Genomic DNA, 22571 nt, shown 5'->3' with positions numbered 1-22571 from the left:
GTTTCTACCCAGTCTGTACCTCAGCTGCACTGGGTCCTTTCTGGCTTTTGTTCCATGGACCAATTCTGTAGCAAAGAGTGAAGCTGGATTCTGAAAGGCCCCTCTCTTCAAGACACAGCTCAAATGTCTTCTCTGCGACGCTTTCCTGATCTTCTCCAACTCTTTAGTGTATTTAAATCCTTCCCTTGTCCTAACACCATCTGGGCATCCTGCCCATTTATTCCATGACATTGTAAGATCACAATAACAGAGCCCTGGGGGCCTTGTAACTCCTGATCTTTCAGCCTCAAAGACTACAAAGGAGAATGTGAGGTGTCAATATTAGGAGGTGGGACATTACACACCAGGTGGGAGTTGACTAGTGACATTCTGGGGGACAGACATATCAGGAAGGAGGGTGCAGTACCATGGGCAGAGCCGATAACAATAATAATGTGTATGTGTGTGTGTGTGTGTGGGGGTGCATGGCAGGAAAGCCTTGTTGCAGTGGCACGAATGAGATACTCTCAAACCTTGGCAGCATGGAAACCATCTTGGGAAGGACAAGAGGTAAAGCTTTGGCTTTAAGAAATATACAGAGTCAGAAGGGCATTGGATGGCGAGACAAACAGTAGAGAATGCCTCAGCCCAGGGTGTCTATTAGCCCCTGGTAGGTACCCCCATCCTGGATGAGGAGGCCACCCGATTTGGCATAAGGTTTGTAAGGCTTTGAAAAGGCTGGTATATAATCCTGAACAGGGCATGGAGACATTGAGACCCTGGCTTCTCTCTGTCTCTCTCTTAGCCCTGCTGTCAACTGGCTGTAAGGGCCTTGGGTGGATCTGTTCCTTTGAAAGGCCTTAGATAATGTGGATAACATAAATGCTAATGATTTACTTTCTGGATTGCAGGCTAGATGAGCCCAAAGTCTCAACACAGATCTATTCACTCAGTGTCTCAGAATGATCTCTCCTACCTGGTCCTTTCCTGAGTCATCTTTGAATTATGCCTCATAAAACACAGGTCCCAAACCCAACTGATATACTGGGATGAACCTTAAATTCTAACTGGGGCTGCTTAACCAAATATTTTTCTTTGTATGTTCAAAAATTGCCTTTTTTTCAAAAAAAAATGTGTATTTGGAAATATTTGAACACTTTCTTAAATGATGGCTCAAATTTTAAAAGCAGAATATAAAAATAAATGCTGGTGGTGGAGGGGAGATCACTAAAATACCATTTTCAATTTTTGCAAAGGCAAGAGAACACGAACTCTGGTCTGTGTGTCACGGTCATCTCATGGTTATAAAGGACATTATAAATATTCAGAAGGAAAAAAAAGTAAAAGGCCCAACCTAAAGGACAAACTTTGCACATAATTCAGCCCTATGAAAAAAGCCTTCCCTGGTCCATGTATAAGTGCCAAGTTCATCTGATTGACTCATTGACCTGGACTGGTGGAGGGGAGGGGGGTGGAAATTGGCTTTGGAAATAGCATTACCTTCTGCTGTGAGGGCTGGCCTTAAAGTGCCCTTTGAGGAAGTGGTATCAGGCTCTTGTCACTGACCATGTGCCATGACAACTTGGGTGGCTATAGTCCTGGGAGCCTATGAGGAAGGGAAGGGCTGGAATGTGTGTGTAGCTAGGGCTCAGGGTAAAAGCCCTTTCCCCATGTTTCTGAAATTCTTGCGCGCAAGGCTTCTACTAGAATACCAGCCTGGGAGGTTTTATTTTTTTAAGACTAGAACCAGAAATCATTGCATTCTGGCCCTGCGCCAGTCTGAATTAATTGGAATTAGTGGCCTCTCTCTGCCATCCCCTCTTCCTCTCTGCCCACCCCTTCCCCCCCACTGTCTGTGGCCAGCTTTGGCTTGGTTGGCCTTACCCTTACCTCCCTATCTCATCCCATCAGAAACAAAAAAAGCACCAACTGCTCAGACTCAGGCCTTCTTGGCTGTAGTCCTCCCTTCAACCATGCTGCCTTGAAATGGTCGCGCTGCTCGCTTCCAGGGTCCTCCCGCCCGGCCTCTCTGGGTCCCGCCATAGTGCCATGGCAAGCGATACTCCACCTCTTTTTCTCACTCTTTCTCTCACTCCCCAAATGCCTTTGCCATCAAAGTGGTGATGGGGAACCAGCCAACTCGTAAACCAGCCAGGCAGGGATGGGAAGGGCTCTCTTTTGATTTACTTCTTCCTACAGAAGAGACAGGTGGGACCATGCTTTAGTGATATCTGGCCGGAGCTGGAGGAAGCATGGGTCTTCAGGGTTTGGACTTGATTTCCCTGTTTTGTTTTTGTTTTCAATCCACAGTTGCTTGGCTAAATGCTAGCTTTCTATGTCCCACAGTAGCGTCCCCCTGAGGAAGCGTCTGGGCTCCCGGAGTCTGACTATTGCAGGCAGCAAGGATCTAGTACGATAATAAAACGCAGGCCCCCATGTTCTGCAGGGCTCACGGGCTCATGAGCACAGGGGCGTTCCACTCCTATAGCAAGGTGACTCAGTTTGGCAGGACCCCCACCACCACCAGGGACCTTCTACAAAGACTGGAGCTAGAGGCAGGTCCTGAAGCCTTATGGTTAAATGGGCTGGGGTGCAGTGAGTTACATAGAAGACCTCTGGCTAACTTTTGCTTGCCTTTCTGAATCTTCAACAGTATCCAACAGAGAATAATGCTGGGGCTTCTTGGAGTAAAAAAAAAAAAAATCCAACAGCTTCACAAAATCCTATTGTAAAAATTTGTGTTTTACCTCAAAATTATTACTTTTTTTTATTTAAGAGCCTTGTTAATTCATCAAACCCACTCTCAACTGCTGAAGAATTTGAGTATTCAGCTAGAGATCTTTGTAATATTAAAAACTCAATTATTCTGGCTGCATTATCAACGTCTCAGGCATTCTTTGGCACAAGGGATTAAGCACTCCGCCCACCCCTGGTGATGGCAGCACCATTTGAGACATATCTCCCTACACAAAGAGGTTTTTTTACTGATGTAGTTCTTTTAAAAACAAAAGTTTTCCAATGTAGTAACATTTTGTAGCCTAGTTCATCCAAGGGAGGTTTTTTGTTTTTTTTTTTTTTTTTTAGCTCGGACTTTGGCATTTTAAAATCTGTTTTGTGTAGATTTTATATAAGTAAAGGATGGGTTTTGCTGGGCTGGACCTCCCCAAAGGCTTGTTCCCCAACTCAGCAAATTGCTCCAACCCCCTTCTTATTTTACCAACACCTTCCTCAGAATCCATCTTCCTACACAAGATCACTTCATCATTCCCCCAGAGGCTTAGTCTGGAGACTGTCTGGGCATGTTCCTCCATTCAAGGGCAGAAAAATCACAACAGCTGGGCCTCAGGGGAGCCTCCAGGCCTCTGTGAGTGAAAATGGTTTCTCTTGAGAAGAGCTGCTTTCAAACCATGCAGGAAGGGAAGGACATTGTCTTTGTCTTCTCTCCCAGCATAAGTGTGTAAGCAGAGCATGCCTAGCCTGTGTTCTTTGAATTTTGCAATTTGAAAAAAGGCAGCCCACGAAAGATACAAAACTTGACCAAAAGAGTAGAGGCAAGTTCCCTCAAGTGGTGGCTGGCCTGGTTAAAGTCTACCCCACCCCCTTGGGGTTTATTTTTCTTCGGGGTAATTAAAATGGAAAAAGGAGTTGAGGCAAGTGACTGAATCCATAAAAGTAAGATGCAATTGTTCAACGGCTGCAAATGCCGAGAGCTGTTTTCTGAACCTTCGGAAAGAACTCCTTATAGGAAAGGCTTCTGCCACCATAGCCATTCCCATGACAGGCTGGACAGATAATCTCTCAGATCCTAGGGTAGCGCCAGATTTAAAAAAAAAAAAAAAAAAAAAAAACAGACTGGTGATGTCTGCAAAATCATAGTCAACAAGGGCTGGGTCAAAGGTGAGTAGCCTCAATAGTTAGACCAAAGTACAGTCTGTCCAGGGACAGCCCGAAACAGTATGGCCGCGGGTTATCTTTGTCCCATTGATGAAGAGTTGTGCAACTTCTTTTACAAATCTATTCAAAGCAGGTTTCTTCTCGCCTTGCTCTCCTTTCTCCAGTCTCCCCTCATTCTTTGCCATTCTCAGAAAGAAAAGAGTCCATGCTTACTGTTTCAATGACCTGTCCTGTCCCCCATCCGGTAGAGCAGATGGCTGAGAATGCAGGGTGTTTCTGATCGATGATGTCACTGGCTGGTCTTGTTCCCTGCCCTCAGATATTTGGCTCCCTGGAGATCTGAGCCGATGACTTCCTTTGCTTTTTTCCTCCTCACCTCCTTGGACTCCTGTTAAGCGTGACCATTCCCTGATTTTCCTTGTACTCTTGTGGCTTCCTTTTTGCTTCATTATGGAGTCCTGAGATGAGGCTCTCCCTCCTGCCTCCGATCAGACAATTGTCCCCGATCTCGGTCGTATCTCCTGTGTTGGGAGATCTGCCTGAGGATTCCAGTCTCACAGCTCTGCAATTGTCTCCCGTGTTTGTATCGCATGTTTCTGGCCCTTGCCCAAGTGTCTGAAGGTTACCTGTGGTTCCCTCAGAGTGCTTGGAGCCGTCACTTTCTCCTACAGTTTGTTTCTCCTCTTGGACACTCTAGAGACACATGAAGGACTTGAGGGGGAAGGTGGGGGTTCCACGTCTAGGCAGAAATCCTGGTTCTGCACTTTTCTATGCAGTCTTTGGAAATAGTCCTGCTTTCTCACGCTCCACAACGATACCATGCTCATCACTAAACGCTGGTCCTATTCCTGGTTCCTGTCAGCATGAACATTTCACCTCTGAGAGAGAAATGGGCTTGGGACCTTTGGCCTTCTCCCGTGGCTATACTTCCTTGAGTCCTTGTAAGTTCTTTGGAACTATCTCTTCCCTTAACTGTCTTCTTGCCTCTTAGGGAAGCTATTTTAGGCCATGTATCCCATCCTGCTTGGCCTCGGGCTCTTTTCCTCTACCATAAGCACAGTTCTGAATGGAGCCATTCCCTTGCTCAAAAAAATAAAAAAAATAAATAAATAAAAATAAAAAATAACCCTCAGTGCCTTCACTCTTGATTCCATAGTTTTCAAGGTATTATTTATTTTGGAGGGGGCTGTTATTTGGGTTTTGGGGGGGTTGTTGTTGTTTTGTTTTTACAATCTGCCTCGAATTTATTTATTTTTTTAAACTAAATTTAGGCTGGCCTCAGTCAGTCACCTTCGGGTCTCTCAGTCAGGGATCTTTGGGGGTGGAAGAGGCAGTGCCCTATACAAAGGTAATCACTCTGGAGGTTAGGTTCATAGTCTTGGTTCCCAAGTGTCACTCCAAAGTTAAATGGGTCTTCAACTACATGCAAGTGCTGAGCTGCTATCCTCCAGGGCAAATGGGTGACCTCAGGTAGCTTAGCATTAGTAAAAGGAAAAACCAAGAACCTTATAAAGCGGGTGATTGACCTAGCTCTCTGAGTCAATAAACATGGTGAGGATAGGGACTGGGAGGAAAGGACTTGAGCAACATGGGTCCTTGGCTCTGAGACAGACTCATTGTGTATTACCAAGGGTGGGGAACCCTCTGCTGTTTCTATTTCTAAGTTGCCAAGCATGTGCCTTGAAAAGCGTGGCTATTTTTGGGTTCGAGGTCGTTAGAAACGACCCTCTTTCCTGAAAGATACCTAAGCGGATGCAAGAAACTCTTCATAATACCTGTCTAACTGGAAATTTGATGTTCAAGACAGAAGACTGGAGAGATAGCATTTTGGTATTTTGGTTGTTGAATGAAAAATAAAAAAGGAAAGGACATGCTTCTGCTCCTAGGTATATGCTCCTGGGAGGAGGGTTTTATTACTAGATAAAGGGACAGCATACCAGAGGAAGACTGGAGACATCTGAGAGTGTCCGGATGAACATGACCCTGAGCTGGGCCTGTGAGGAGAGAACAAGAGAGGGCTGCCAACCAGAGGGGCAGCCTGGGACAGGAGACTGGCTGAGAGACTGGCATAGCTAAATGACTGAGTAATATAGAGGCCAGAGGAGCTGGAGGAAGAAGTCCAGCCAACATGTAGACTGGAGAGTTCAGGGCAGGGGTGGGGCACAGGTAGAGGCTAGGGACTCTGGGAGAACCAGTTGGCCAGAGAGGTCTACTTTGATATGTTAATGGATGACTCAGCTTTTTGCCCTGGCTGGATTAGCCTGTCTTTGGCAGACCCTTTAGACTCTCTTGGAGATTAGAAACAGTAGGGGATTCCAGTAACCCTTATCTTTTGACGGAAAAGGCATTCTTTTTCCATTTTTAAAGAGTTGAAACTCCCCCCGAAGCTCAGAGATAATTAAATGCAGGGGGTCTACTGTGGGTGTGCTGAGAATTCAGCGCTCTCTCAACTGTCCGGTCCTCTGTCTACTCTAGCAATGCCCCCCCCCCCGTGGCTGCACTGGACTTTATCTTACCTAATAACTAACATTTACTGAGTGCTTACTATGTACCCAGGCACTTTAAAAACAGTGCCTCATTTCTGTGGTTTCTGGGAAACTGAGCAGGAACCTAAGAAAATAGAAACGGAGAAATGTGAAGGGTTTGTGGGGGCTCCTGGTGTCTGGGACCCTGTATGGTACAGTTCAGCCTCAGCAACATGCCAGCCTCCCCTAGGTCAGGGAGTGGGCTGCAATTCAGTGGTGAGCGGGAGCACAGGGGAGGAGAGCAACAGACTGTGCAAGCTCCATTCTTGTAAGCCTCACTGAGCTGGTGTCAAACACTGTTTAGGAGGCTGAGTGGAGAAGGCCCACCTCTTTAGCCCTTTGGACAATCTCCCATCGCCCCCATCCTCCCAGTGGGAAATGTTTAGTGTGTCTTTTGTGAATACTGGTGGAGAATTTAACAGAGCGGTCTCCTGTTTACAAGAAGAGATGAAAAGACTCGGAGACCTTTCCCATAAGGGATGAAGAAAGAATGGTCGGGACGGGATGCCTGGTTGTAGGGTAGGAAGAAAAAGGGGAACCGGAACTGAGAGCCCCGCGGGCTGACAGAGCCTCCTTCCTATGAAAGCACTGTAGAAGGTCTCATTCTGCCTTCACCAGCGTGGTGGTTATTTGCACCGTTTCTCGGGAAAGGGAAGAGACTGAGGGCAAGAGAGCCGAGGGGGGGCGTCCCTACTGAGGAAAGTAGACTCTCAGAACACAAGTCCCAGGGCAGCAGGCAGGTACAGTGGCCCCAGGGAGTCTGTTCTGTGCCTAGATTTGTCACAGGCAGTTACCACGCAGTCAGCCAGCCTCTCATCCAGGGGATTGTCCCTTAAAGTTATGGTTTTTGAAAAGGAATTTAAAAAAAAAATGCTCTTGGAATCTTCTGTAGCGTCCAAAACACACACACACCCACACAACACACACACACACACACACACACACACACACACACACACACACACACACACACACACACACAGTTTGTTTACCTTCTGTTCTCTTGGCAGTGCAAGAAAGGAGTGTGTGTGTCGCCAGCCCGGCGTGTCAACAATGCAGCCTACTCTGCTACAAGCAGTTGCTGTTACCTAAGGTTAGCAGGAAGCCTGGAAGACATTGAATTCCTCAGTGGAACGGACAGGATGCTAAGCACAGGCCAGCTGGGAGGGCAAAGGCACAGTAATCCCCATCTTGATTAAACAAATTGTCTTCACTTAGAAAGTTGAGAAATAGAATTGTGGCTTGGGAGGCGGTGTCACCCAGGACAATGCAGAGTCCACCATAGGCGGAGGAGGGGAGGGACTGTTGAACTGGGAGCCAGTTGTTGGCCAGGAGTTCTGAGCCAAGGCTTTTCTTGTAGAAAAAATTGGGTATGGGAGTGTGAGTACGAGGGCAAAGATCCAAACAAGAACAAGGAAAGTGGGCGTCTTTGTGGGAAAGTGAAAGGGCAACCGGAAGTCAACTAAATGGCCATCAGGGTGAACCCCGAGATGAACTCTTAGGTGTGGACTCCAGGTTTCTGGGGCATCTTGAGGAGGGCTGTGGGAATCTTTGACTCAACAGCAGCTGTGAAAGGACTTGGCTCAGGGATCAAGGCTTTCATTTAACTCTCACTCCAGAAATGGGCAGGGAGGTGGAATCACAATGATCGTGGGCACTTCTTTGTTGCTTCAGTAAGGATTGCTGTTTCACTGGCGCGGAACCACAGTGAAAACATTGAGCAGAGCTTGAGGAATCCTGTGGAAGATGGGAAGATGGGTTGAGGGGCAACAGAAGGGGAGTCAGGCGGGGTCACTGACCACCCCAAGCAAAACCTCTGAGAATCAACTAACCTACGCCTAGGGGGTTCCATAGGGAACACGCCAGCAAAGGCATGCCCTGAGTTGGACCTAGGTTCCTTCTGCATACAACCCCAACAATTATGCGCTGGGTCTTCCACGTGGGACTCCTAAAGCGGGGAGGGCAGGGGGCTACTCTGACATTACCTGTGTTTGGATCCTTTTCCTAACTGGGGGCTGCCTTGTCCGGAAGGCTTTAATGAAGAAGATACACCATAGTGTTAGCTGAAACTTGATATGCCAAAGGCTGATGGATATGCAAGGGTGGCCTCTCTCCTTTTCTGAGGAAGAAAGGGAGGGAGGGCGTGGAGAGAGGGAGAGGTGAGAGGGAGGTCTGACTGGGAGGGTGTAGAGGGGAGGGGGAAAGATGCCATTGGGATTTAAATTAAATAGTAATGTAATTGATAAAAATTGCCTTTCAGACCTGAGTGGTCTGAGAAAGTAACAAGTTGAATATGAAGATAGCATTTGTAAGCATCTGAGAAATGTCAGGGAGGGGGAGGGAAGGGGCTGTCATCAGCATGCTAGGGATAGAAAGATGGGTAAGACTGGCCCTTACTCTTGAGGGGCGTGATTGGGGTGGAAGCTCTCAGGGACTTAGGATGTTTAGTTAAAGCACAGACAGCTTTGGATTCCTTAGTATTTTTTTCTCCATTAGTACCCCACTATTTTATTCTTCCATGGACACTGGGCTTTTCAACAGCCCACCCCCTAATCCAACCACAAAAAACGTCACAGACTTTTGGTTGTTTCTCTGAGCTGTTGAAGGAAATGACTGTTTTGGGAAAAAGATCCTTTTTTCTTTGATTTTATGTAATATCTAATCAGGCGTTTGAGGTGTTAACTTCATTTTAAAAAATTCCACAGGAAGTAGGACAGACCCAAATAATTCAGCATATCTTTTGTCGATTTGTATCTCTGATGTAAACAGCCAGGATTCTGTAACAGCTGACCACAACCTCATAACACTCCATAGTCAACATACACATAGAAGTCACCTTCTGTCCCTCTCAACATGGAAATAGGTAAGGTGTGTGTGTGTGTGTGTGTGTGTGTGTGTGTGTGTGTGTGTGTGTGTGTGACCGCTCTGGCTGGTCACAAAGGCAGAAAAACTTCTGCTACATTTTATAGTCTTAACCAGAAAAGAAAAACCCAAGAGTCAGTTCTGTAATGGTGGGTTTATGGGTGGGTGGGGAAGCTAGGCTCTAGGATGTGGCACAGGTGGGTGGGTGTCAGAGAAATACTCATACTCAGTAACCTGCTTTTGCTACAGGCAGTGGCACCAAGGTCACATGCAGAGACTCAGGATCCAGAAAGCCGAGACTTACAGGATCCTTAACAGTGGTGCCTGCAGAACCCCGATCTTGACTCAAGTCGGCCAGGGGTCCCGCTTCCTGTTTTCTGGGCAGACTAGCCCCACCCGATTTACCAGAATGGGTCTCGAGAATGCCGTGGGCTCACTTGGGGCCAGCCCAACCTGTTGGAAATGATGCTGTTAACTTGGTGGCTATCTTCAGCCACCTTGTCTCCCCTAGTTAAGTATTCTAACTTTTCTCTTTTTCCTTGAGGATACAGTCTTCATTATTCTGGTTGGGCATTGGTCAAGGGTCTGGGAAGGACAGGGTATTAATAAAGAGTAGAAAGTCTAATCCATTTCTAGTTAATCTCCTAAAAGGCAAAAGCGCGCTTGCCTTTTCTTTCTTTCTTTTTTTTTTTATTAGTGTATGTTGACTCTGCAAGAACAGGTTTCATTATGACATTTTTCATACATGTATATAATGTATTTTGATCATATGCACCCCAAAGGACTCTCTTAGTCTGGAGCCCATGCCTATGTGTAGCTAGTGTCACTGGGTGTGCAGCGTATGGGATATGGGTGAACCCTCCAGCTGGCCTCCCATTTGGTACACGCCTAGGGATTACAGTGTGGGATCACGATGAATAAAAAAGGCTCCTTTAGCCTTTGCTTAAGGCAACAACATTTTTGGGGCCCTCCCCCGGAGGCCTCCAAGGTCCAGAATCTCTAGGACCTGCTGGAACTTCCATTTTAACCATGACATGGGTGAATGGTCAATGTCTTGCCTGTGGTTAAACCACATCTCTCCTGAGCACAGGTCCCAAGCCTTTTACTGCCTCCGGTGTGTGACTTTGATCAACCTTCCAATAGGAATCTGTGTGCTTTCAAGCAGGCTAATTAAAAAAAACAAAAAGTGGGGACTCCTGGCGCAGTCAGGCGAGAGCCTTGCCTTTTCTTGAGGAAAGATTCTTCCTTTTCTTCTAAGGACAGTGTTCTTACATTGGGAGGTGCTTGGATAATGCCTGGTTAGGACTTATGTAGCAGTTTTGAAAGCCGCACCCCATATGTCTATGAAAGTATTTTTGTACTCTGCTGGATAGAAGAAGATTCAAAAAGAATCAAGTCTTAAGGAGAAAAATCAAAACCAAAATAAAACATAACAAAACCAAGTGTCCAAATGCAATTTGGACAGAGCAATACAATTTACTACTTGATTTTTTTTTTTTTCTGCTTTTGGTTTTGTTTTTGTCTCTACTCATTCCACTAATGATGTGTGTGTGTCCTCCAGGCTTTTGTTTGGTGTATACAGGAAGGGCGTGTGTGTGTGTGTGTGTGTGTGTGTGTGTGTGTGTGTGTGTGTGTGTGTGGGGAGACTGGAGTGTTCCCTATCCACAGATGAAGCCATGACTGAGACACACATGGTGGGGTGGAGGAAGACAGGAAGAGGGTGACTGCAGGGGTCAGGGAAGGATGATAGCTTTGGGGCGGATAAAGGGACTTTTGCATGTTGTAGCTGTTGTGCTTTGTATAAAACACCACTGTTGGCTTATAATTGCCTCACGATTAGTAATTACCTTGTGTTTTCTCTTGAGGATTACAAGATACCAAGTCAGTGGTTCTGGTGGAATATTTTCATGATTGAAGGTGCTGCGAATGTGTCTCATGAGGTAACCCTTAAAGGGGACATTGGCTTCTCTTTGTCTTCAAAGTCCCCTCACTACCACATGGCCGTCCTTCTGATTTCCAACCTCATGCTTTGTATTTTTTTATTTTTTCTCTAAGCAAAAAGACTCACACAGGACACAGTTAACACCTGAAATTGTCAGCTAGTAACTGGATGAAATTACCAGCTGTGAAGAGGTCATCCAGGCAAATAATCCCATAAGAGGAACTGTCTTTCTCCAAGAAAAGAAAAGTGGTGAAAATTGAACTGTGCTGGGTGCTTATTAAACCTTGATCCTTTGTTATATTAATTACCACAAACTGCAGTGCAAAGACTTCCTACCTCAAATGTCTAGTATATAAAAAAGAAAAGTTGGACATTTATGATGATTCTGGGCTCATGGTGGTTGGGATGCTCTGTGCAGTCTTCAACCTGCAGAGGCTGTCTCCAATAGCTTCCTGGCAGAGGGTGGGCTGCTCCATTGAAATGACAGGTCTGCTGCAAACTGTTAGTGAGCTAAAGTTCGGGGGTTGACTGGAAGCAGAAGACATTTTCTGTGATGGAAGTGGGAGGGGGCAAAGGAAAGGGGCAAGGTCACCCTTTCTCCAAGCTCAACAGTTCATTAGGCGATAAAACGTCTGACTTGTCATGAGATGGATTCTGCACAAGTGGTTATTAACACTTGAGAAAGGAATCTGGGTGGGAATGGAAGGGATAGGTCTTTAGCTGGTAGACAGGAGCAACGATTGCCTGAAAGATGATGGCCTGCATGGTCTTTGACAGATGGCTGAGATCAGAAGGTAGCTGTGATCCTGTGTCCTGAGGTCTGCTCCTCTCTCTCTTTCAGGAATTAGAATACTAGAGGTTTCTGAGGGTTTTTGACAAAGGTTTTGCAGAGCCTGCAAAACAATTAAGCAGGGGAAGCTCGCTAAAGGCTCTTTGTTTGGCAGGAACTGCCATCCCTTGGAAAAGTGGACCCTTGCTCTTACTGGGCCCTATCGTTGGCCCTAGGTTCAAGTGGAGTCATCATGCTTTGCTTCCCCACGCTTCCTCAACCCTACTCTTTATTGGTTGCTTTTGGGGTGGGTGGGGCTGCTCCAAAGCAAATCCTCTTTCTTTCTTCCCTCGGTCTTTGGCTTCTAAGGTAATTTCTGCCCAGCAGTGGCATCTGGGAGGGTAGAGTTGCTTGAAATAAGCAACCTTACATTAGCAGGGACTGCTTCTACCTGTTCTCTAGAGGCTTGAGGGCAGCCCTAAACCTTTGAGCATTCTCCATTCTTAACTAGATGACTATGTTTCTCTTCAATCTGTTCAGACTCTTCTGGGACCCTTCAAGAAAAATAGAAACAGAGTCACTACAAGAGTCTTCCCAGGGCACAAGGATCCTTCCTTCTAGCTAATGAAGGATGTCTGATCCTTCCTAGAAATGCTGCCGGTTGGAGTTGCAACCAGAGTTAAATCTTTGGGGTTGAAATTGGGACTACCAGCAATTGAGAGTAAATAATAGCACCAGGATCTTTAGGTTCAGTTGAGAGTAACATCAGGAATGTTGGCTTCTCGGTGCCTGGCTGACATCTCTGAGAAATGCCTTGGTGCCCTGTGTCACTGCATGTACCGTCTGTTTGACCTGGAGATGGGTGATCTGTTCTGGGTTCCTATAAGGGACACAGCAAGTACCACACTCTTGGGACAGGGAGAAACAGCTACGTGAGTTGGGTAGATTTTCAGCATGATGGGCTGGCTTGGGGTATAAGAGACTCTGTGATCCAGGTACCCATGGATCAGTAACCTGTTATACAACAAGAAATTGAAATGACAGTGGATCATACTTCTTCATTATACGATGTTATATTAGTAATAAGACATTTATTAGGAAGCTTCAGTTGAAATATTTACCAAGCTTTTTCCTTTGGTAACCTAGTGCCTAGCAACTGGATGGGTCTTTCCTTGCATCTCCTGCTTGACCCAGGCAGGAGGCCTGTGGCCTGCCAATGTCTTGAATCAGGATGGGCGCCTCAGTTACCTCTTGATAGGCAGGAAGTGGCCAAGGGCAGGTAGCTGCTCTAGGGTAAAAGCATATGACAGATGCTCTGGAGGATGGACAAGAATTCCCTAAGTGTGAGCGGTCACAGGACAGAAAAGGCAAACCAGAGCCAAACCGCGGAGGCCAGAATCAATGAACAAGAAGGCGTGTGTCTCTGTCTGAAACACCAATGTCTGCAGAAGCTAGTTTTCCTAATGGAGGGTTGGCTACAAAGTCCAGTGCAAGAAGGTTTGCAATTCGACTCTCCCCCTCTATTTCTCAAGTTGACCTGTCCAATGTATCCTGGCATTCCAATGCTAAATCCTCTGCAAAGGACTAGCAATTGGAGAGAGGAAGGTTAAGATAATTTCTGCCTCATGCTAAACTAATGTCTTCTTCCTTGACTTATCAATCTGCCTTCTCATTTTTACCCATTTTGAAATGTAGGTTTCTCTCTCCGTTTTCTACCCAAATCCCTCAATCTCTGATCTCTCTCTGTGTGCTCCCCAAGCCTCTCTAAAGTAGCAACCTAAGAATGAACAAGCATGGGCAACTAGAAGGGACACAACACACACAAAATCTGTTTTGACACACACCTGTGTTCATTCTGTGACATAAATGCATGCCCCATTCATAGTGTGAAATGGAGAAATCACCATTTCCCTCTTATAAGTCCCCCCCCACCTCTGGGTGTTAGATGACTCACATTTCACCTGGGTAATTCTTTCTCTTGCAGGGATGTCTCTGTGTAAACAAGTTCAAACCCATTGTGTGCTGTCCGTTTGCTTTGTAGATTAATGATGGGGCGTTACAATGGCTGGGACTGAACTGTGAGCTGAGAAGAGGGACCTCTTCATCCCAGTGTGGCTCCCACCTGAGAAATTCATAGCCTCACCTCACCGTCTTTCTTACAGTACATTGACTGTTAGATATTTACTGATTAATGATTAAGCTCAAAGGCATGAAGGCCTATAATGATAAACTTATTTAGAGGCTAGAAAAGGGAAACAATAACAACAAACAAACTCAAGAGCTAAGGTAATTCTTTTCATCTCTTACACCTCCTCCTCCTCCTCTTCCTCCTCCTCCTCCTCTTTTCTTTTTTGAGACAGGGATTATTGTGTATGGTATAGGACTGCTTTGTAGACCGGGCTGGCCTTCAACTCATAAAGGTCCACGCCCTTTACCATCCCAAGCTCTGGGATTAAAGAGCCACCATGCACAGGCTTATTATCTCCTACCTTGATTTCATTTCCAAGACTTTGGTGTTTTATGTGCAAACATTGTTCTCACTTAAGATCCGGGGGCCAAAGAGACCTTGAAGAATGAAGGTGGAAGAGATGTTGGAGAGAACTGCATTATGCAACCGAGCAGAGACTGCTTGTGATCAGCTTATTTTTGCCCCAAACGTTCCCAGCCTTACCTGTTTAGGAGCTTGTCACGATGCCTTTCAACTGAATGTTAAGAAACTCGGGTTTTCATTTCTTAGTATTCTTCCTGAGATGCAAACATTACGTGTGTGTTACATTTGGCTGAGAGTTAGCTTGAGAGGGACAGTTTCTTTTTGGGCAAAAATTACCACTGAAGAGACTAAGACCCACTAAAACCCAAAACCTTATCAACTTAGCCAATTGTATTTGTACCTGCCTTTTGGCTAACCTACGTTTGAATACGAAGTGTGTGTGTGTGGGGGGGGAATAAAAGATAGAATCGTTTACATTTGAGTCTAGCCTTTACTATATGTATATAATATATATGCATATATACATATGCATATACATATATGCATATGTATATATTCACACATACTTAGAATTGAATCAGTGCACCATAAAAGCACCTGTCTCAAGGCTCAGAATCAACTTACGTTTTCTTAAGAATAGACAGCATTTTCTCTTAATTTTCGTTTGGAAAATACTAAAGTAGTTGACAATTTCCACACATATTTATACTCAAAACTGCACTCAAGTTTGCTCAGAGGTGTGTGTGTGTGTGTGTATACACACACGCGAGTGCCTACCCCTGTGTGCTTTAAACCATGCATTTAGAAAAACCTGTCTAGGACACCACAGAGAGTGAAAGTTTGAGTCTTTGGATAGTGTAACCCCATCAAAAGGAGCCTGAGGCACCACTCACTGTTTGCAGAGAGTACGCACAGATCTTTTCCCCTCCTTGTGGTCAGTTTTTTTTTTTCTTTGTGATCGGTAATTGGCTTCTCTTGGTACGCTGAGATCTATTACAAAGCCAAACATTCAGAGGCCGAGATGAAATGACACAATTTGGTTATAATTTATGTTGGCCCCTGACATATATATTTTTTTTAATGATTTGGTCTCTAAGCAACTGATCTCTTAGCAACAAGAAGCACCTTTATAAAAGATGGCACACAAAGAGTGCCTGCAAGAAAAGCTATCCGGTTTCTAAACGGCTGCGCATCATTAGCAAAACTCACCACCTTCAAGAGTCCAAAAACTAGAAGTGACCAGCAGATCCAGGTAACCACGCTATTTGCACATTTTCCTGGACCTCATGCAACTATTGAAGAGGACGAAATTCTCTGAAATATACTCATTTTATTAGGTCTTAGTTGTTGGTCTTGTCTAACTTTTGATAAGAGGATGTAATCTTTTCAATAACTGCTTCTTGATTATTTTTTAAAAAAAAAATACGTTGGACATGGATTTTGTAATCAGAAAACAGCTCTCTCAAAACAATCTCACTGGTGCGAGAAGAGAAGAGGGGAGCACTTTCTCTTTTGCAGAGTTTCATTCGAAGGAACAAATGCTCTGTGCTGTGGGAGACGGGCGCGCAAACTGTCTCACCCAAGCCACGCACACAGTGGCGAGATAAGTGTGTTTTTAGAGCCTTGAAATATTTAAAGAGTAGCAGAATTGTTTTACTTCTTTAACTTCAGCTGTTTGCTTGATTCATTGTCAATTCAATCTGTCAGAGACAGTAAGGTTGTTTTCCCCCTCCCCTTCAAAAACACAAAAAGCAGGCATCCATTGGTGTTTAGGTACATTCCTGAACTAAAAATAGTAGAAATTATAGCCATCTGTGTTGTCTCGCTTGCTTTTTCCAGGTAACTAAAAGTTGATGTTGAAATTCTTTCTAGAAAATTAGAGTTAGAGAAGAGGAACGATTATTTCATCGGTAACCCTTTAATTAAGATTATGTAATTATCAGCCCAATTTGGGGGCACTCGATGGGCAGGAAAGGGAGAAGTGGCTTGTTTGGGGGGTTGGGTAGGGGCAAAATAAAAAAGAATCTTTATGGAGCTTGGAAGCAGCTCTGAATAGAGACACCACAGGCAGAATACAGAACGCGACAGACTGAGAGATGAGTCGGGATGGTGATGGTGACTTTTGGTTTCTACATGAACTGCAGCACCTTCTCTCCTCTAAATCAAATCATCTGCAACGAGAAAGCAGATAGGTTGGAGGGGGTACATAGCTTGGATCAGGAAATCCCAAACCAGGACAATGCCTGAAGATTTGGGCGGGATGTCTGTCCCTCTGAGTACCCCGAGAGCACATCGTTATTATGCCTTGTGTTTTTGTCTGTGCTAGCAACTCCAGGCAAAACTCCTTCCTGTGCCGGCTGCAAATTTGGAGTTAGTAACATGTGAATTCTGAGTTGCAGCAACTTTAATAAGCAGTATACTGTGAATATGAGAGGATTACATAGTCTTCCAGGGCTAAATATTTACCTGAATTTCTAGTGCAGTGTATAGGCATGGTTGTAAAAAGCCTTATGGTTTCAATGCTAAGGAAAAGATAATTCCTATTGTATAGCTTATGCTAGAATTGTGTTTTCAGTTTCAAGTGCTCTGTGGTCTACTTGGACGCGGGAGGTTTAGGAAAACAGAAAGAGTGTCTTTATTTGTAGTGCAGGTGCAGGGGTTTATCATTCACAGGATGTAGTGGTTGGAGCCATGGCTGTTAAGCCCTGTGGGTCATATCTTCTGAGTTTTTTGTCTATGCATAAAGGTGACAACGGGCCAAGGGATGACAGAGCTTGCGGTTTTGGCTGATTTGGTGAGCCTTTCTTTCACTAGGACGGACAAACAATTGCAGGTTTGGCATGTTTGAAAGTCACCTGGAGCAAACTGCTCAGTAGCCCTTTTGCTCTGTGTCTTGAGAGTGCGTTTTGGTCATTTTAAGCACACTCTCTTGTTGCAGTATTATACATCTATCAAGACGCACACCACGCGCGCATCTAATGAATGGGTCTCAACGGAAAGAGAAATGTCAAGGGAGACGCAAGAGCTCACCGGCAAAGGGAAGAGCTTATTTCAAAAACTGAGGGGTTTGCACCACAATCTGTTCTACACCTCAGACAAGTTGAACAGTTACTTGCTGGTTCCCAGGACTTGGGGTCAGGTATGAGGAGGAGGGTAAGGGGGGCAGTTACAAGGTCCCCTGTCATATTGCTGTGAGGAGGTACCGTATAAGCTACCTTAAAGTCAAAGTTAACGTGGTCAGCCTGTAACTTGACCAACTGCTATACAGTCAGTCAGTCAGTCAGTCAGTCAGTCAGTCAGTCAGTCAGTCAGTCTTGGGCAGCAATGCCTCCACTGTCTTCGGCAGGCCATGCCTGGCATAGTACAGTCTTTCTGTGGTGCGAGAGAAACAAGAGCTATAACTGGAACAGCAGCTTTGGCCGAGGCACCCAGTGAGCGCTGGGCAGCTGCTGAAGTGACAGTTTTGTTTAATCCTCACAACAACTGTGTGGAGGTATAGGTGTCTCCATTTTACACACATGTTAAGTAAGCCAGGTTCAGCAGTTTGCCAAGGAGTCCCCTAAACGGCGAATAGCAATATTGGGAGTTAAACACAGGGCAGTCTGACTCCCAAGCCTGTGAGATTTTCTTGAGCCAATGGCGAGCTTCTTCTCAATGCCGTTGGAACAGTCCCTCTTAGTAAAGAAAAGGCTCTAGGAACTGGGCTGGAGGTGGTGAGCAGGGCATCTTCACACAGAAGAAATCCCTTTGGGAGGGATGCGGGTCCTGGGCTCTCAGGGGCTGCCTCAGTCTATGAACTGGAGGTGGACACTCAGTCAGGCTGTGGCAGCGACAGCCACGAGCCATGTTGCCATTCCTTGCCGTGATGTACGTCTCAAGTGTGGGACTCCCAGGGGGCACACTTTCTGGGAGAGCTGCCTGAGGCAGGCCTCTCTCCCGGATGGGAACCCTATCCCTGGAACATGACAGCTGAAGGCTTCTCCTGCACAGAAGGTGCAAACTAGATCAAGTGGCATGCCTCCTAGGGAGAGCATGGGAATGGGGGGAGGGGCTGGGGCTGGGTAGGCGTGGCTGTGGGGAATGGAACAATAACAGAAAAAGCACGACTTTCTTCTGAGGTCACTATTTCACACTTAGAAGATGGTGGTGTCCTGTCTCCTTGGGCTTACAGGATTGTCCTCATCCCTCTGGACCCTTCAAATGCCCCTGACAAAGGATTTGGTGTTAGCAAGGTTCTCTCAAGAGCGCCCTCCTGAAACGGTTTCTGGGTGGCAGAAGGCTGGCAGGAGAGGGCAGGCAGGGCAGGGCAGGGCAGGGCAGGGCAGCTGGGATTAGTCGGGGAGACAACCACACAGGCAACCCTATTTCTTTTGATCTTACATCAACCAGCTCAGAGACTTGGGCGGTCTTGCTTAAAGCCACAGATGGTTCGTGTAGGTGTAAGAGCCCTGTGGTTTTTCCTTCAGTCTGGGAAGGATGATGGTTCATATGGGCAGAAGAGACTCTGCAGTGTTGTACAGATTCCCAGTGGTTTGGGCGGGGGTGGGGAGGGTGGACTTGGCGTGATCATTGAAGTGAATGCAGGTGAAGAACTTCACCTACCACATTCGAATCCATCTCAGTAGGAGGGTGTCTAGGGGTTGCCAAAGGTACAAGGGACAACCTGCCCCTTTCCCAGTTCCTCCCTTGCTGAGCCCTACCTGTGGACACTTGCTCTGGCCATATGCCGGAGAGCTTAGGAAGTCTGAAGCACTTGCTTACTGGTACTTTTTACTTTTGAATAAGAACCGTCCTTGTGCAAAACTGGGCAAGAAGCCTTGCTTCCAGTTTCCTGGGACTCTTGTGTCTGATGATAGACGCTCTCCCTCCTTGTGTTCCTGCCTGGTGTGTGGTGCTATGACACATATGCTACACGTGCGCTGACACCCTGTGAGCCTTGCATGGCATGCGTACGTAACTCATGCTGCATCCCACCAAGAAGTGCACACCAAGCCTCCTTTTATCTGACAATGCTGGGCAGAAGAGGACCGCTGAACTTACTCTAGTCCTTGAATATAATATATCACTATGGATCCTGGGAGCTGACTTGGAAATTGCATAATTTGGACTTCCTGTTTTGGAGCTGAGAAAACTGAGTTAATGGTTCTCACGCCTTGGATTAAAGGCTGAAGACAGAATCCAGTTCTCTTGGCTCGGCGCAGTCCAGTGCGCCCTTTCCTCTGTATGATAACAATTGTAATTCCTTCGAGAAGGGTAATAGCGTAGGCCATTACCCGGGTTTTAAAGACAGGAAACACTGGGGGCATGATTAGGACAAGGCTACTTAAAAAAGTACTATTAAAACTGTGAAGGTGATTTGGCAACCCTCCAAAATCAGTCATCCCCATTTTGTCTGTTGAACATAAATGTGGGGCATCATATAAAAATGAAGGCAGTGGTGTCCCCAAAGAGCTCTTCAGCCTGTTAAATCACACAGTTTTCCTCCCTGTGTGACTTAGCAAGCAGAACAGGAGGGGGAGTGCTCCCTACTGCTAGGAAGCCTAGCATCCAAACCGATCATTCACTTATGTAGTCTGCAGAAGAGAAATAAGCATGCATCTGCGTGTTTGAATTGCAGAGCCACAACCCATACCACCAGATGTGACTGTGGAAAGGGTGCTATCAGACTGCCTTCCTGTTGGAGCAAGTTTCCTTCCTACAGACGGTTTTAATTCCCTTGTTTTTGAGTCTGGCACTCTCCTGGAGGAGGATGGAGCATAAAGGGGTGTGTGTGTGTGTGTGTGTGTGTGTGTGTGTGTGTGTGTGTGTGTGTGTGGTGGTGTGTGTTGCAGAAACTCTGATGACTATGCCAAACACCTGAGCTGTGAAGTCATCAGCATTGGGCTCCTATGGTCACTTTGTGTGCTGACACCATTGTATAGATTTAATATTGATGACCTGGCATGTTGGTATTCTAAACACCTCCTTTTTGCACATGAGAAAGCAGAGATTTGAAGAACAGAGGGTGACACCACAGAGTGGCATTTGCCCTCAGCAGTGGGCTGGCTGGCGATACAGAGCTAGATAAGACATGGTCCTTGTCTTGAAGAAGCTCAGCCCCTAATGACGCTTGTGTCTAATTAACTTGGGGACTTGTGTTATTTAAGAATCAAGCCCAGTTTAATGGTGAGGTTCTTAATAAGTAGATACTATATTTTGGAACACATTCTGAAGGTTGAAAGCGGTCTGACAGAAGATCTATACCGGGGTATGAAAATGTAGACCTAGTGTTTGAAAGGTGGGCTGGGGAGGGGTGTAGGGCCTGTGGAATAAAGGCAAGAGCACAGAAGAGAGGAGAGTGGTGGCACATGCGGGTAACCCTAGCATCTGGTAGGTAGAAAAAGAATTGCTGCATGGTTGCTGCCAACCTGGTCGTTCTACCTAGTGAGTTCTAGGCTAGTTAGGGCTACATAGTGAAATCCTGCCTCAAACAGACAAACAAACAAACAGAAAAACGAAGACAAACGAGAAAAACAAAACTCAAGAACATGGAAGAAGTGGTCAGGCCTCACGAAGGACCAGGAGGCTTTACGGTTCCTTCCCTTAGCTGAAGGGGTTCCAGTTGGAGGGATAACCCAAACAATGAGCTTGTCATTGGGTTAGCTCTCCGTGTGTGTGTGCGTGTGTGTGTACAGACAGTAGCCCAGATAGTACACCTGTGATAGAGCAGAGAGAGGAAGACAAATAAGTACAGCTTCATGAGTAGAGGTCTCAAGGCTCAGCTGTAGAAAAGGGTGGAAGACGGGCCCCTAAACAGCTACATCAGCAAAACGTCTCAGCTCTAGCTTGGAGGACAGCTCCATGAGTGTTCAGATGGAGTCTTTACTTCAGATAACCTTTTACCTTCCATATATCCCAGCACCTCCGGAGACTGCCCACAACTGGGGCAGAATCACCCAGGTTGGGAGGGGAGCACATAGAAGGGAGTGGCTGGAGATCGCAGGTTGGCTCTCTCCACTCTTCTGGGAGTCTTTCCTGCAGGTAGTCACAGCACTTGGCAATATAAAACACTTACAGAAATCTCCTAAAAGCAGCAGTTTGGATTTGGTGAGTGGAAAGAGGGGACGCATTGTAATGTCTGTTACTGCAGGCTCTTGACCTTTCTTTGTTCTTTTGTTGTGCGGTGGTTTTTAAATATCACCAGATTGTGTGCACCTATTAAAAATACGTGCAGAGGAAATTGGTTTTGTCTATCTGACACTGAGACAAGGTCTCACCATGTAGCCTGTGGCTGGCCTCGAACACACTCTGTCGACCAGGCTGGCCTCAACCTCACGGCGATCTGCCTTCCTCTGTCTCCTGAGTGCTGGGATAAAAGGTGCAGCACACTTAGATGCTGTCAAACTATTTAAATGGTTGAGCTTATCAAGAATGGCCCTAGTCACTGGGGATAGCACCTAACCTCAGACTAATTTCTGAGAAAGCAATGGAAGGGGCACAGTGGTCAGCTGGTGGAGAGGGAACCAGGGGACAACAGTATCCTCAGATGGAAAGAGGAATGTGGGCTTTGCTGTCTGTCTGGGTGGAATTGGGGTGAGCTCGTTGGTCCACAAAGTTTAGATTTTGTAAATGTGCTTATCCAAGTAGGACTCTTCCTTGGAAACATTAAACACACTGAGTCTAAGGAAAGACTTCCGGTCTTCTGAGGGTAGAGGACATGTAAATCAAGTCAGAAGGGTCATTTAGATATTCGTGTATTAGAATTTCAAAGTTACTGTAATGGTTTCATGGGGATCACCAGTCTTGGGAAAGGAAGTCAAGACTTTCCAGGAGCTGGAATAGTGACAGGAGTTTGGAGAGGTCTTGTGGGGTACTAAGGAGAGGGGCAATGTAGCCTTGGGACTGTAGACAGCCAACTCTGCTAGGTTAGCTAGGAGGAGGGAGACAAAGATAGATAAAAGTGACCCAGAAGCAAGTTGAGCTATCCCGTTTCTGGGAGATGTTCTCTTGGAAGGCACCAGAGATGTGCAGGGTGTTGTGACTTGCAAACAGTTCATCAGACAGAGTAAAAGAGGAGGACTCAGATGCCCCCAGAAAGCAACTTGGGTAAATGGGAAGTTAAGAAACCAG

The 22571-nt window shown here is 46.0% G+C and overlaps 1 protein-coding gene across 1 annotated transcript in view; it reads left to right on the top strand.

Annotated features, from left to right (window-relative positions):
* Nucleotides 1–22571, top strand: part of LOC116906994 (aromatase) — a 126495-nt gene that overhangs the window by 45398 nt on the left and 58526 nt on the right. The window lies entirely within an intron of this gene.

The sequence above is a fragment of the Rattus rattus genome, chromosome 8 (assembly GCF_011064425.1).
Source record: "Rattus rattus isolate New Zealand chromosome 8, Rrattus_CSIRO_v1, whole genome shotgun sequence".
In the NCBI taxonomy this organism is placed as follows: Eukaryota; Metazoa; Chordata; class Mammalia; order Rodentia; family Muridae; genus Rattus; species Rattus rattus.
This window is presented reverse-complemented; position numbering and strand designations above follow the sequence as displayed.